At 42.1% G+C, this 14152-nt stretch overlaps 1 pseudogene; it reads left to right on the forward strand.

Moving 5' to 3' along the window:
* The first annotated feature begins 11277 nt into the window (after positions 1-11277).
* LOC147984499 (uncharacterized) lies at positions 11278-13839 on the forward strand (annotated as a pseudogene).
* Positions 13840-14152: the final 313 nt, after the last annotated feature.

The following is a 14152-nucleotide window of genomic DNA, read 5'->3' on the forward strand; positions in this document are numbered from 1 at the left end:
GCCTCCTTTTAACAGAGAACCAGACCAAGGAATTAGCACTCAGAGAATACATGAACTCCTCAAACTACGGTAATCACCGGAAAGAATCCCAATTATTGTCACCTTGGGTTATGCGGATTATAACTCGTAATAGGTGTCTACAACTTGCAAGATAGGATCAAGAACACAAATATATTCATGAAAACATAATAGGTTCAGATCTGAAATCATGGCACTCGGGCCCTAGTGACAAGCATTAAGCATAGCAAAGTCATATCAACATCAACCTCAGAACATAGTGGATACTAGGGATCAAACCCTAACAAAACTAACTCGATTACATGATAAATCTCATCCCACCCATCACCCTCCAGCAAGCCTACGATGGAATTACTCACGCACGGCGGTGAGCATCATGAAATTGGTGATGGAGGAAGGTTGGTGATGATGATCGTGACGAATCCCCCTCTTCGGAGCCCCAAACGGACTCCAGATCTGCCCTACCGATGAAGAACAAGAGGTGGTGGTGGCTCCATATCGTAAAACATGATGAATCCTTCTATCTGATTTTTTCTCCGCAGATGTGAATATATAGAGTTGGAGTTTGGGCCAGAGGAGGTCCAGGGACCCACAAGGCAGGGGCGCGCCCTCCAACCTTGTGTTCACCTGCTGGGTCCCCTCTGGTTGATTCTTTCGCTAGTATTTTTATTTATTCCAAAAATATGCTCCATAAATTTTCAGGTCATTCGGAGAACTTTTATTTCTGCACAAAATAAATACCAAGGCAATTCTGCTGAAAACAGCGTCATTCCGGGTTAGTTCCATTCAGATCATGCAAATTAGAGTCCAAAACAAGGGCAAAAGAGTTTGGAAAAGTAGATACGATGGAGGCGTATTAACTCCCCCAAGCTTAACCCATTGCTTGTCCTCAAGCAATTCAGTTGACAAACTGAAAGTGATAAAGAAAAACTTTTACAAACTCTGTTTGATCTTATTGTTGCAAATATGTGTAGCCAACATTCAAGTTTTCAGCAAAGATTATAAACTAACCATATTCACAATAACATTTAGGTCTCAGACTTACTCATATCAATGGCATAATCAACAAGCGAGTAATAATAATAAATCTCGGATGACAACACTTTTTTGAAACAATCATGATATGATATAACAAAATGGTTTCTCGCTAGCCCTTTCTGAGACCACAAAACATAAATGCAGAGCACCCCTGAAGATCAAGGACTTACTAGACATTGTAATTCATGGTAAAAGAGATCCAGTCATACTCAATACCAACTAATAGAAAAGCATACAAATGACAGTGGTGCTCTCCAGCTGGTGCTTTTTATAAGAGGATGATGACACAACAGTAAAAGTAAATAGATATGCCCTTCGTAGAGGGAAGCACGGATTTGCAGAGGGTGCCAGAGCTCAAGCTTTTTGAAATAGAGGTGAATATAATTTTGAGCGGTATGCTTTCATTGTCAACATAACAAGCAAGAGATCTCGGTACCTTCCATGCTAGATACATTATAGGCGGTTCCCAAACAGAATAGTACAGTTCTTACTCCCCCTCCACCAACAAGCACACTCCACGGCTAGTCCAAAACAATGGGTACCGTCCATACCAACAACAGTCCTGGGGGAGTTTTGTTTGAAATTATATTTTGATTTGATTTGAGCATGGAACTGGGCATCCCGAATACCAGCCACTTTCTTATGCATGACAAGTGAATCAACACTCACCGTGAGAACAACCCACCTAGCATGGAAGATACTGACAGCCCCAGTCGCTACATGAGCGATTCGGGCATACAAAACAGATTATTATTTGAAGGTTTAGATTTTGGCACATGCAAATTTACTTGGAACGGTAGGTAAATACCGCATATAGGTAGGCGATGCCTGCTAGAACTACAACGGTATTTCCCCAAAGAGGAAGGGATGATGTAGTACAGCGACGGTAGATATTTCCCTCAATGATGAGATCAAGGTTATCGAACTAGTAGGAGAACCACGCAACACTACGTGAATGGCACCTGCGCACAAATAACAAATACTCACAACCCGATGTACTGAAGGGGTTGTCAATCCCTTTCGGGTAACGGTGCCAGAAATTGGCAAACGAACGTGAGAAAGTTGTAATAAATTGATAGATAGAACACCAAATAAAATAAAGTGCAGCAAGGTATTTTTGTATTTTTAGTTTAATAGATCTAAAAATAAAAGCAAAGGAAAATAGAGCACAACGGCAAATATAATAAAGAAGAGACCCGGGGGCTGTAGGTTTCACTAGTGGCTTCTCTCGAGAAAAATAGCAAACGGTGGGGGAACAAATTACTGTTGGGTAATTGATAGAACTTCAAATAATCATGACAATATCCAGGCAATGATCATTATATAGGCATCACGTCCAAGATTAGTAGACCGACTCCTGCCTGCATCTACTACTATTACTCCACACATCGACCGCTATCGAGCATGCATCTAGTGTATTAAGTTCATGAAAAAACGGAGTAATGAAATAAGAACGATGACATGATATAGAAAAGATCTATTTATGCAGAAATAGACCCAATCTTGTTATCCTTAATGCAAATGATATAGATGTGTCGGTTCCCCTTGTGTAACTAGGATCAAGCACCGTAAGATCGAACACATCAAAAAGCACCTCTTCCCATTGCAAAATCAATAGATCAAGTTGGCCAAACAAAACCCAAATATCGGATAAGAAATAGGAGGCTATAAGCAGTCATGCATATAAGAGATCAAAGAAGACTCAAATAACTTTCATGTATAAAAAGATAGATCTGATCATAAACTCAAAGTTCATCGGATCCCAACAAACACACCGCAAAAAGAGTTACATCATATGGATCTCCAAGAGACCATAGTATTGAGAATAAAACGAGAGAGAGGAAGCCATCTAGCTACTAACCACGGACCCGTAGGTCTACAAATAACTACTCACGCATCATCGGAGAGGCACCAATGTACATGATGAACCCCTCCGTTATGGTGTCTAGATTGGATCTGGTGGTTCTGGAACTTGCGGCGGCTGGAATTGTTTTTCATCGGCTCCCCTAGGGTTTCCAGAATATTGGGGTATTTATAGAGTAAAGAGACAGTTCGGGAGGCAACCTAGGTGGGCACAGCCCACCAGGGCGTGCCTGGGCCTCTAGGCGCGCCCTGGTGGGTTGTGCTCCCCTCGAAGCACCCTGATGTCACTTGAAGCTATGTCGGTATTTCCCCAAAGAGGAAGGGATGATGCAGCACAATGGCGGTAGGTATTTCCCTCAGATATGAAACCAAGGTTATCGAACCAGTAGGAGAACCAAGAAACACAACGTAAACATCCCCTGCACACAAATAACAACCACTCGCAACCCGACGTGTTAAAGGGGTTGTCAATCCCTTTCGGGTAACGGCTCACAAGATGATGCGTGGACAGGAAAAAGTTGTAATAGATTGATAGATCGAACGCCAAATAAAATAAATAGAAATAAAATGGAGTGAGGTATTTTTGTATTTTTGGTTTAGTAGATCTGAAAATAAATGCAAGAAAAAGGTAGATCGTAAAAGCAAATATATGAGAAAGAAGACCCCGGGGCCGTAGGTTTCACTAGTGGCTTCTCTCGAGAAAAATAGTAAACGGCGAGTAAAAAATTTACTGTTGGGCAATTGATAGAACTTCAAATAATCATGACGATATCCAAGAAATGATCATTATATGGGCATCACATCCAAGATTAGTAGACCGACTCCTGCCTGCATCTACTACTATTACTCCACACATTGACCGCTATCCAGCATGCATCTAGTGTATTAAGTTCATGGAAAAACGGAGTAATGCAATAAGAACGAAGACATGATGTAGACAATATCTATATATGTAGAGATAGACCCCATCATTTTATCCTTAGTAGCAACGATACATACATATCGTTTCCCTTTCTGTAACTAGGATCAATCACCGTAAGATCGAACCCACTACAAAGCACCTCTTCCCATTGCAAGATAAATAGATCATGTTGGCCAAACAAAACCCAAATATCAGAGAAGAAATATGAGGCTATAAGAGATCATGCATATAAGATATCAAAGAAACTCAAATGACTTTCATGGATATAAAAAGATATAACTGATCATAAACTCGAAGTTCATCAGATCCCAACAGACACACCGCAAAAGAGTTACATCATATGGATCTCCAAGAGACCATTGTATTGAGAATTCAGCAAGAGAGAGAGAAAGCAATCTAGCTACTAACTACGGACCCGAAGGTCTACAAAGAACTACTCACGCATCATCGGAGAGGCACCAATGGAGGTGGTGAACCCCATCCGAGATGGTGTCTAGATTGGATCTGGTGGTTCTGGACTCTGCGGTGGCTAGATGAATATTTCGTCGACGTGCCTAGGGTTTCTGGAATATTGGGGTATTTATAGAGCAAAGAGGTGGTCTGGGGGGACCCGAGGTGGCCACAACCCAACAGGGAGCGCCTGGTCCTCCTGGCGTGCCCTGGTGGATTGTGCCCCCCTCGGGGCACCCCCCAGGCGCAGCTAGGCCCGTTGTGTTCCTTTTGGCCCATAAAAATTCATCGTGGAGTTTCGTGGCATTTGGACTCTGTCTGATATTGATTTCCTACGATGTAAAAAACATGAAAAAACAACAACTGGCACTTGGCACTATGTCAATAGGTTAGTACCTAAAAATGATATAAAAGACTATAAAATGATTATAACACATCCAAGATTGATAATATAACAGCATGGAACAATCAAAAATTATACATACGTTGGAGACGTATCAGCATCCCCTAGCTTAACTCCTACTCGTCCTCGAGTAGGTAAGTGATAAAAATAGAATTTTTGATGTGCAATGCTACCTATCATGTCATATCATATTCTTTTCTTTATAGCATGGACAATTGGACTTTTATGTGATACAAAACAATAGTCTAGTTTTGACATAATAATTTAGATACTCAAGCATATCAACAAGCAACCATGTCTTTCAAAATATCAATGCTAAAATAAGTTACCCCTTGCCCATCATGCTCAACCATTGATCCATTCATGAAACACACTCGAATATTAGCTACACCCAATACTTAAGTACGATCATATTGCCTCCTAGTTGGTGCTTTTTATGAGAGAAGATGGAGACTCAAATTCAAAAATAAAAATTGCATAAAATAAAAGGAAAGGCCCTTCACAGAGGGAAGTAGTGATTTGTAGAGGTGCCAGAGCTCAAAGCAAAAAAAATTAGAGATAAAAACATTTTGAGAGGTGTGTCCATCCAACCAGCGAAAACGACTTAGAGTTCCCAACACTTTCCATGCTAGATATTCCATAGGCAGTTCCCAAACAGAAAATAAATTGTATTCCTTTTTCCACCATACTTTCACTTTCCATGGCTAACCGTATCCACAGGTGCCCTCCATACCAAAACTTTCCAAGGAATTTATTATTTGACAACATAAAGTAAATTCATTTTTGCATTTCGGGACCGGGCATCCCTAAAACCTTTGCCTTACTCTCGTGCAATGACAAGTGAATAAACACTCATCATGAGAATAACACATCTAGCATGGAAAATATTAGCCACCCCTCACCGCTCCGCGAGCGAAACAAACACACAAAAGAGAAGTTTATTTTGAAAATTAGAGATGGCACATGCAAATTTTCTTAGAACCGCAAAAGAATACCACATATAGGTAGATACAGTGGACTCTTGTGGCAAAACTGGTTTAAAGGATTTGGGATGCACAAGTAGAGATCATACTTGGTGCAAAATGAAGGCTAGCAAAAGATTGGGAAGCGACCAACTAAGAAACGGATAATCTCATAAGCAAGCATTAAGCATAAATAACACCAAATAATGCACCATAAGTTGGATATAATTTCATTGCATGACTATTGACTTTCATACTTGCATAGGGAATCACAAACCTTAACACCAATATTCTTACTAGAGCATAATTACTCATCAACATAACTCACATATCACATCATCATATCTCAAAACTATTACCGATAATCAAGTTTATTTTGTCCAATGATCTTCATGAAAGTTTTTATTATATCCTTCTTGGATATCTATCACTTTGGCACTAATTTTCATGTGTTGCTTTTCATAAGCTCAAACAAATATAAGTGAAGATCATGGGCATAATTCTTTTTTGTTTCTCTCAAAATAATTTAAGTGAAGCAAGAGAGGATTTCTTGAAAATTTTACTAACTCTCAAATAAATCTAAGTGAATCAAGAGAGCATTTCTTAAAAAATAATAAGAACACCGTGCTCAAAAAAGATAAAAGTGAAGCACTAGAGCAAGTCCATTGCTCATAAAAAATTTAAGTGAAGCATAGAGAGCAATTCTGACAAATCATGACATAATTTTGGCTCTCCCAAATAAGTGTGTCCAGCAAGGATTGATGACTTAAAACACAAAATAAAACAAGCAAAGACTCATATGATACAATACGCTCCAAGCAAAACACATATCATGTAACGAATAAAAATATAGCTTCAACTAAAATACCGATAGTTGTTGGAAGAAAGCGGGGATGCCACTCGGGGGCATCCCCAAGCTTAGTTGGTTGCTCATTTTTGGATAATAGCTTGGGATGCTGGGGCATCCCCAAGCTTAGGCTCTTATATCCTTCCTTCATCCATTGTAAGACAGCCCAAAACTTGAAAACTTCAATCACAAAAAACTCAACAAAACCTTCGTGAGATCCGTTAGTGTAAGAAAAATAAATCACTACTAAAAGTGCTGTATAAAACCAATTCATGTTTTGTTTTTGTATTATATCTACTATATTCCAAATTTTCTATGGCAAAAACTCATCAAAGAACACCACAGAGCCATCAAAATAAGCACACAACACAAAGAAAACAGAATCTGTCAAAACAGAACAGTCTGTAGCAATCCGATTGTTCGAATACTTCTGGAACTCCAAACATTCTGAAAAACTAGGAAGACCTGGGTAATTTGTATATTAATCTTCTGCAAAAAGAATTGGCATTTGATCATGTTCTGGTGATTTCTAACAATTATTTTCATGAGAACAAAGTTTCTGTCTTTTTCAGCAAGATCAAACAACTATCACCCAAGAAGATCCTATTGGTTCTACTTGGCACAAACACTAATTAAAACACAAAAAAAACAATCACAATAGTAGCATAATTGTGCTAACACTCAAAAACACAAAGAAAAAAGCACAATTTAAAATTTATTCATTGGGTTGCCTCCCAACAAGCGCTGTCGTGGAAGTGTCACGGCAGATGTCCTCATGGAAGGACTTAGTTCTGGAACCATTGCGACGAGGTTAGCTCAAAGGGGTCAAACGGGACAAAGGACATGAGGATTTTATACTGGTTCGGCCCCTTACGGTGAAGGTAAAGGCCTAGTCCAGTTTGAGGTGGTATTGCTAGGGTTTCGATTATAGGGAGAAACACGCTTTGCCAAGCTCTCGAGTTGTTGTCTCTTTCCCTAAGCTGCTGCCGAGTCGTCCCCTTATATACATGGGTTTATGCCCTACGGCCTACAGAGTCCTGGCCGACTCATACAACGTGTACGGCCTTATGGGCCTTAAGCCGCCTTCGGGTTTGGCCCTTTTAACAAGCCTGTCTACAAATCACCATCTTTAATATACTCCTGGGCTTCATTTAGATGAACCGCCATAAAGATGAACCGGCCCCTCCTGGGCGGGTCATATCTAATAGTAATATCCCCAACATTAGGCTCCAGGTTGATTGGAACTTGTTCATGTTAATCTTCAACACTTAGAAAAAATCCTTCCTCATCTTGTGAAATATTGTAACCCGCCATGACGTCATCTCCGGAAATTGTTGTAACCCGTCGTGACGTCACCTGTGATTAATACTACACAGAACCCAAATCTTAATAAATCTCTTCCTTTACCGACCCTCCAAAAATCGAGGCGCCCGTGCCGTCGCACATCCATTCTCCTGTCTCATCGATTCTTGCGCATGCCACTTATCCTTCTCCCCTTATAAATAGGGCCGCGGGTTCCCCTTTCATTCCCCCTTTCCTTATCACCTTCTTCTTCCTCCTCATGATGCTCCAATGCGCCCGAGCTCTGCCACTGTCAACCTTCGTCTCTGACCTCGACTCCGGCCGCTGCATCACCCTGAACGGACCAGAGCACCGCGGCGCTTCTCCGCTGTCTCATCAGGATCAGTAAGTCTTCCTTTTCCTCGCCATAGATCTGTCATTAGGGTTTCATTGTTCATCGGTGTTCGTCGCCGCCCTTCTTTCTTCTTGCTTAGATTCATTGGTTAGATCCAAAAAACCACATAAATCTTATGCGATAGCAGTTTTAACACTTGTTCTTCGATATCAGAATATATCCCCATTGCAAATAGATCTCATTTAGACGTTCCCCTTTTTCGGCCACCGCTATTTTCCACTTAGAATTTATTTCATTTTTCCGAATAGCTCCAGATCCAATCTTATAGCTTCAACCCGTGAAACCTGTTTTTCCCAATACTTAATATAACTTGCTCGTGTTAGATCTTGACTATCCATGCTGGTCATGGCGGCTTACCTCACCGGCTTATAATCACTCACATATCATTAGTCCTCACTTAAGCTGCCATGCTGAATATACACTGTAGCTGTTTAACTTGTGTTTTCACCAACTTACTTGAACCGGAAAATTTTTCCTTTCCATTTGGCTTCCTCTCTTCACCATGCCGCCAAAAACAGTCTATACATGCAATTGGGTCCCCTCCAGTGTCACCGAGGGTACATTTAAGGACTTTGTCAAAGTCGGGTATTTACCCGCATAGAGTGTGATGCATTACCGTGCTCCTGACCCGGGCGAAGAATGACCTCAGCCAAAGGAGGGCGAAACCATTGTTTTCACTGATCACATGAACCGGGGTTTCTGTAACAGCCTGGATTTTGGCCCTTTTCTTTTTCTTTTGATGTAATTGGTTTTTGCCCCATTTTTCTTTTTTTGGAGTGGTTCTGTGGCCTTGTCACCTGGGAAATCATCTTCATTTCCTCTCCCAAGTGACTCATGGTTCTCAAAACCTTTCCAAGACCATGTCACTCCACTCCTTGACCAAACCCTAATTTATTTTTCTCAGGAATATTCATTTTTCTGTTAAAGGAATAACCCTGTCTGCCCTAGGTTGTGAAGCAACCTATATTTCTGACACTCCCAAAAATATAAATTAATTCTCATAATTCCTTTGGGTCATATATTGCTCAAATATGCCCAAACTTTCCTGTCCTAGCCCAAGACAATCCCCCAATAATTAATCTACATTTCTGTCCAGTGTGCCTTTCTGTGAAGGAAGTGCCACCTATCCAATCTTGTTTGCTCCCAAACTTGTTGGGTATTCTTTCATGTCCAAATAATTTCCTCATGCCAAAATTCAACTTTATTTGCCTAGCCAATCTTCCTCAGCAATTTTTCAAACTTTCTGTCAAACAGAAGGCATTGTGAAGGAAGTACTAGCTAGGTTACCCAAATGAGTTGAAATTTTGCATGCCTCTTCATGTGCCCATATAATTAGCCTACTTCAAATTTAAGCTCCATCCCTTGATCTATGTGAGCACATGACCAAATCTTTGATTCTGGCAATATTTCCAGGTTGTGAAGCAAGTGCATTTTATATTGCTTTATTAATTATGAGAAAATACCAGATCGTTCTCCTACCCAAATAACTTCTATCCACCAAATTTGGCACCATCACAATGAGCCAATATTTCTCTAGAATTCTTGCAAGTTTTTGGTCGGGGAGAATAGCTGTGAAGGAAGTACCATTTTGGTGAATCCAATTGGTATGAAATTTTTACAGCATCTTACTATGACCAAATGACTAAGCCTTGCCAAATTTGAGCTCAAGTTGATGCTTCATGTGAGTGCATCATCCAAATCTCTAATTTTGTCCATTATAGTGGTTTCTACAGCAACCCTCATCTAAGCTCCTCCTCTTAGTCTGATTTTTGGTGATCAAAATCACCTTCGTGTTTGATCATCGCAACACAAACTATTTACCATGTTACCAAGCTGGTTTAGCCCAGCAAGTTACAAGCACCTCCCTGTTGATTTACTTTGGAGCTAAGTGCAAATCTCTTCTTTGCCCCTGGATCGATTTATTCCCTTATTTTGACTAAGGACACGATGGTCTATCTACTGGGCATGGTCGGCCCGGCCAGAACGTGCTGTTTGCACCAGTGCATGTGGTGATCACATTGGCGTCACACATAGTGCAAGCTCTGGCTCAGTCCGGCCACTGTGCTGTCTCCTCCCTCCTCGTCTCGACCTCCATTCATGTCCTGGAGCTCGCCCGTGCTCGACTGCCTCGCCCTGCGTTGCTGCTTCATCATCGTTCGCCTTAAATGTGTCACAAACGCCATGCCCGTGCCATGCCCAGCCTCTGTCCACCATTAAAGCTTGGTCAGGAGCTCGCTCGTGAGCTCTAGAACCCTCCCCCGCGCCTATATAAGGACCCCCGAACCCCTCCGCACATCACTCATCTCTTCCCCGCCTCATTTGGTCACTAGGATCACCACATCTCACCGGAGTTCGCCTCTGATCTCCATTGCCGCATCGGTCTCGGCTTGGTTCCAACCAACCCTCTCCTCCTCTCCTCCTCCCACCACGTCCACCAAGTCCACTGGCGGCGCTGAGGGTATTCATGTGTATTCATATGAATACCCATTATTGAGCACAAACAAAATTAATACATAGCTGCAACGCACGGCCCACCGCTCACCCCCTTCTCTCGCTCGTTGCCTCGTTTGGTCATTCCCCAATCCCCACTTCCCCTGCTCGAGCCCTAGCCGCCCAGGCCCAGCGACCAGCGCGAGCGACCCCTACTCCCGCTCACCGAGTCACCGGCCGCCGCCCCGCCCCTGCTCCGCCCTCAGCCGCTCAGCACCGCCGTTGCTCGCTGTCCGCCGTCCGCCCCTCAGACTGCATCGCTGTGACGCCGCCCCGCCCCGGCGCGCGCCGTCTGTCGGTCGCCCCTCGGATTGCATTGCTGTTACGCCGCCCCGCCCCGGCGCTCGCCGTTCGTCGGCCGCCCTGCCCTAGCCGCCCATCGCCCACCGCGGCGCCGCCCAGCCCAGGGTCCAACGCCCAGCTGCAGTTTCTTTCTCCCGCCTGCGTCGGTGCCCTGCGTTCAGGTACAATATTAAAGAAACGGAGTTTTAGTTTTTTAGTTGATTCGATTTTGCAGCTGGAGTAGGATTCTTCCTTGTTTTGTTAATTTGTAGATGCTAATTTCTTCCTTGTTTTGTTGTAATGTAGATGAAGAAGAAGAATGGGACTGGTGGTGGCAGTAGGATTCTTGCATTGTGGGAAAAAGCTTCAAAAGCAAAGAAGATTGATGAAACGTCTACACCGAATCAGAGTGTAGCTGCATCGGGTACTTGTACCTCTCATGTTCAGCTTGAGAGCAATTTTCAATTGGCGTTAGTGCAAGCACCGGATGTGGAATGTGAACTAGAGAGCAGAGAAGCAACCCCAACCCCAATTGATAAAGATGCTGAAACAAGTGATGCAAATGATGAACCAATGGTAGCAGATTTGGAGGCACTCGAACCTGATCCTGGGAAGCGGATTCCCATCTCAATGTATGCTATCAATGACCAAGATAGAGTAAGAAGAAGATATATTGAGATGAAGCCATGTCAACCAAAGAATCATAACTTTGAGTATACAAATAAAAGTGGAGTTGACTGTCGCTTTTGTCGTGCTTGGTTTAAAGAATTTCCATGGATTGAGTATAGTGTGACAAAAGATAGTGCTTTTTGCTTTGTTTGCTATCTGTTCAAGGATAAGACAAAATATCCCGGTGGAGATGCATTTGTAAAGAATGGATTTAGGAACTGGAACATGAAATCGAGATTGAAGAAACATAAAGGTGAGGTTAGTAGTGCTCATGCTGAAGCTCAAGAGAAGTATGATATGTTCACTACACCTCAAGCATCAATTAGGGAGTCTTTTGCTTCAAACACCTCACAATATAAGGCTTTGTATAAGCAGCGTTTGACATGGACACTCAAATGTTTGAGATTTCTAATGCACCAAGGCTTGGCAATTAGAGGACATGATGAAAGTGAAAACTCACTAAATAAAGGAAATTTTCTTGAGCTTTTAAATTGGCTAGCTGGAAATTTTGAAGAGGTTGATAGGGTTGTTCTCAAAAATGCTCCACACAACTGCAAGATGACTCACCATGATATACAACATGAGTTAATAAAATGTTGTGCACATGAGACTACAAAATTAGTCATTGAAGAACTTGATGGTGGCCACTTTGCAATACTTGCAGATGAGTCTAGTGATGTGTATCAGAATGAACAGTTGGCAATTTGCTTGTGTTATGTTGATAAGAAAGGAAGGGCTGTTGTAAGATTTCTTGGTCTTGCTCATGTTCAAGATACTACCTCTTTGACAGTTAAAGCTGCAATTGAGCAAATGCTTATGAAGTACAATTTGACCTTTGCAATGGTTCGTGGGCAAGGATATGATGGAGCTAGCAACATGAAAGGTAATGCTAATGGCCTCAAAAAACTGATTATGGATGAGTCTCCTTCTGCCTACTATGTTCATTGTTTTGCCCATCAACTACAGTTAACTCTTGTTGCTGTTGCTAAAGAGAGTGGTGATTGTACTTGGTTCTTTCAACAACTTGCACACTTGTTAAATGCTCTTGGCATGTCTTGTAAAAAGATGAGAATGCTTCGTATAGCTCAAGCTGAGTAACTCATTGATGCATTGGAATTGGAAGAAGTAGAAACAGGGAGTGGGCTTAATCAGGAAATGGGTTTGGGAAGGCCATGTGATACACGTTGGGGCTCTCACTTCAAAACCGTGAACCATGTCATCTGTATGTATGGTGCAATACGACGAGTCCTCATCAAGATTGGAAAAGAGTACCATGGTGCGGAGGTGCAAGCGGCTCTAACCATATTGACACCATTTCGATCATTTGAGTTTGTTTTCATGGCACACTTGATGCAAGAAATATTTGGATACACAGATGAGTTGAGTAGAGCTTTGCAAAAGCAAGACCAAGATATTGTTCATGCTATTGAGCTTGTTGATATCACAAAGTATCACTTGGAGGGTTTGAGGACTCATCCTGGATGGGATGATTTTGTCAAAAAGGTCACATCTTTTTGTACAAAGCATAAGATCAAAATTGTTGATATGGAGGGTCCTTACGTTCCCGCTGGCCGGCCTAGAAGGGGTTTCTTTAATGGTGCAACGAATTACCATCGCTTCAAAGTTGATATGTATGTGAGTATCATTGATAGGCAAATTAGTGAGTTGAATGGCGGATTTGATGAGGTAATCACATATCTACTTTCTTGCATGGCAGCATTTTGTCCACTTCGTCTATTTGCTGCTTATGATCAAGAGAAATTGGTTAGGCTTGCTACAAAGTTTTATGCTAATGATTTCACAAGTGATGAACTGGCAAGACTTCCATGGCAACTAAACATGTATGTTACTCATGTGCGTAGAGATGAAAGGTTTCAAAACTTGAAGAATCTGTGTGAGCTTTCAGTTATGCTTGTCGAGACAAACAAGCATGAACAATACTATATTGTTTACAAGCTTCTTAAGTTGGTATTAATTCTGCCAGTAGCTACTGCTAGTGTTGAAAGGGTGTTCTCTTCAATGAACTATGTGAAGAATAAGCTAAGGAGCAAAATGGGTGATGATTACTTGAACAATTGTTTGGTTACATTTGTTGAGAGAGAATTCTTCAATCAAGTAAAGGATGAGGATGTCATCAATCTCTTCCAAAAAGGCGATCGCAAAGTTATATTGTAAGATGTGATATCATCAATCTGTCAATAAAAAGGTACTGGTGTCTTTATGTTATATTCAAAAATTACTATTGTTGTACTGGTGTCTTTATAATACATTTAGAGTAATTTTTTTGTGCCAATGAATACCAAGCATCAAAATCCTAGCGACGCCACTGACCAAGTCCCCCTCGTTCCACTCATCCGCCCCACCCACTTGCCCCCTCGTCGGAGTGCCTGCTTCATCGGGGAGCACCACCGCCCGCCCGTCCCGGTCCTCCTCCTGGCGCCACCTCTCCCCTCCACCCCTCTCCTCCCGGGCTTTCGTGCTCCCTCTGAACGGGACCCCCTCGCTGCCCCGG

Source organism: Triticum urartu, chromosome 2A (assembly GCF_056163025.1).
Source record: "Triticum urartu cultivar PI428250 chromosome 2A, HENAU_Tu73, whole genome shotgun sequence".
NCBI lineage: Eukaryota > Viridiplantae > Streptophyta > Magnoliopsida > Poales > Poaceae > Triticum > Triticum urartu.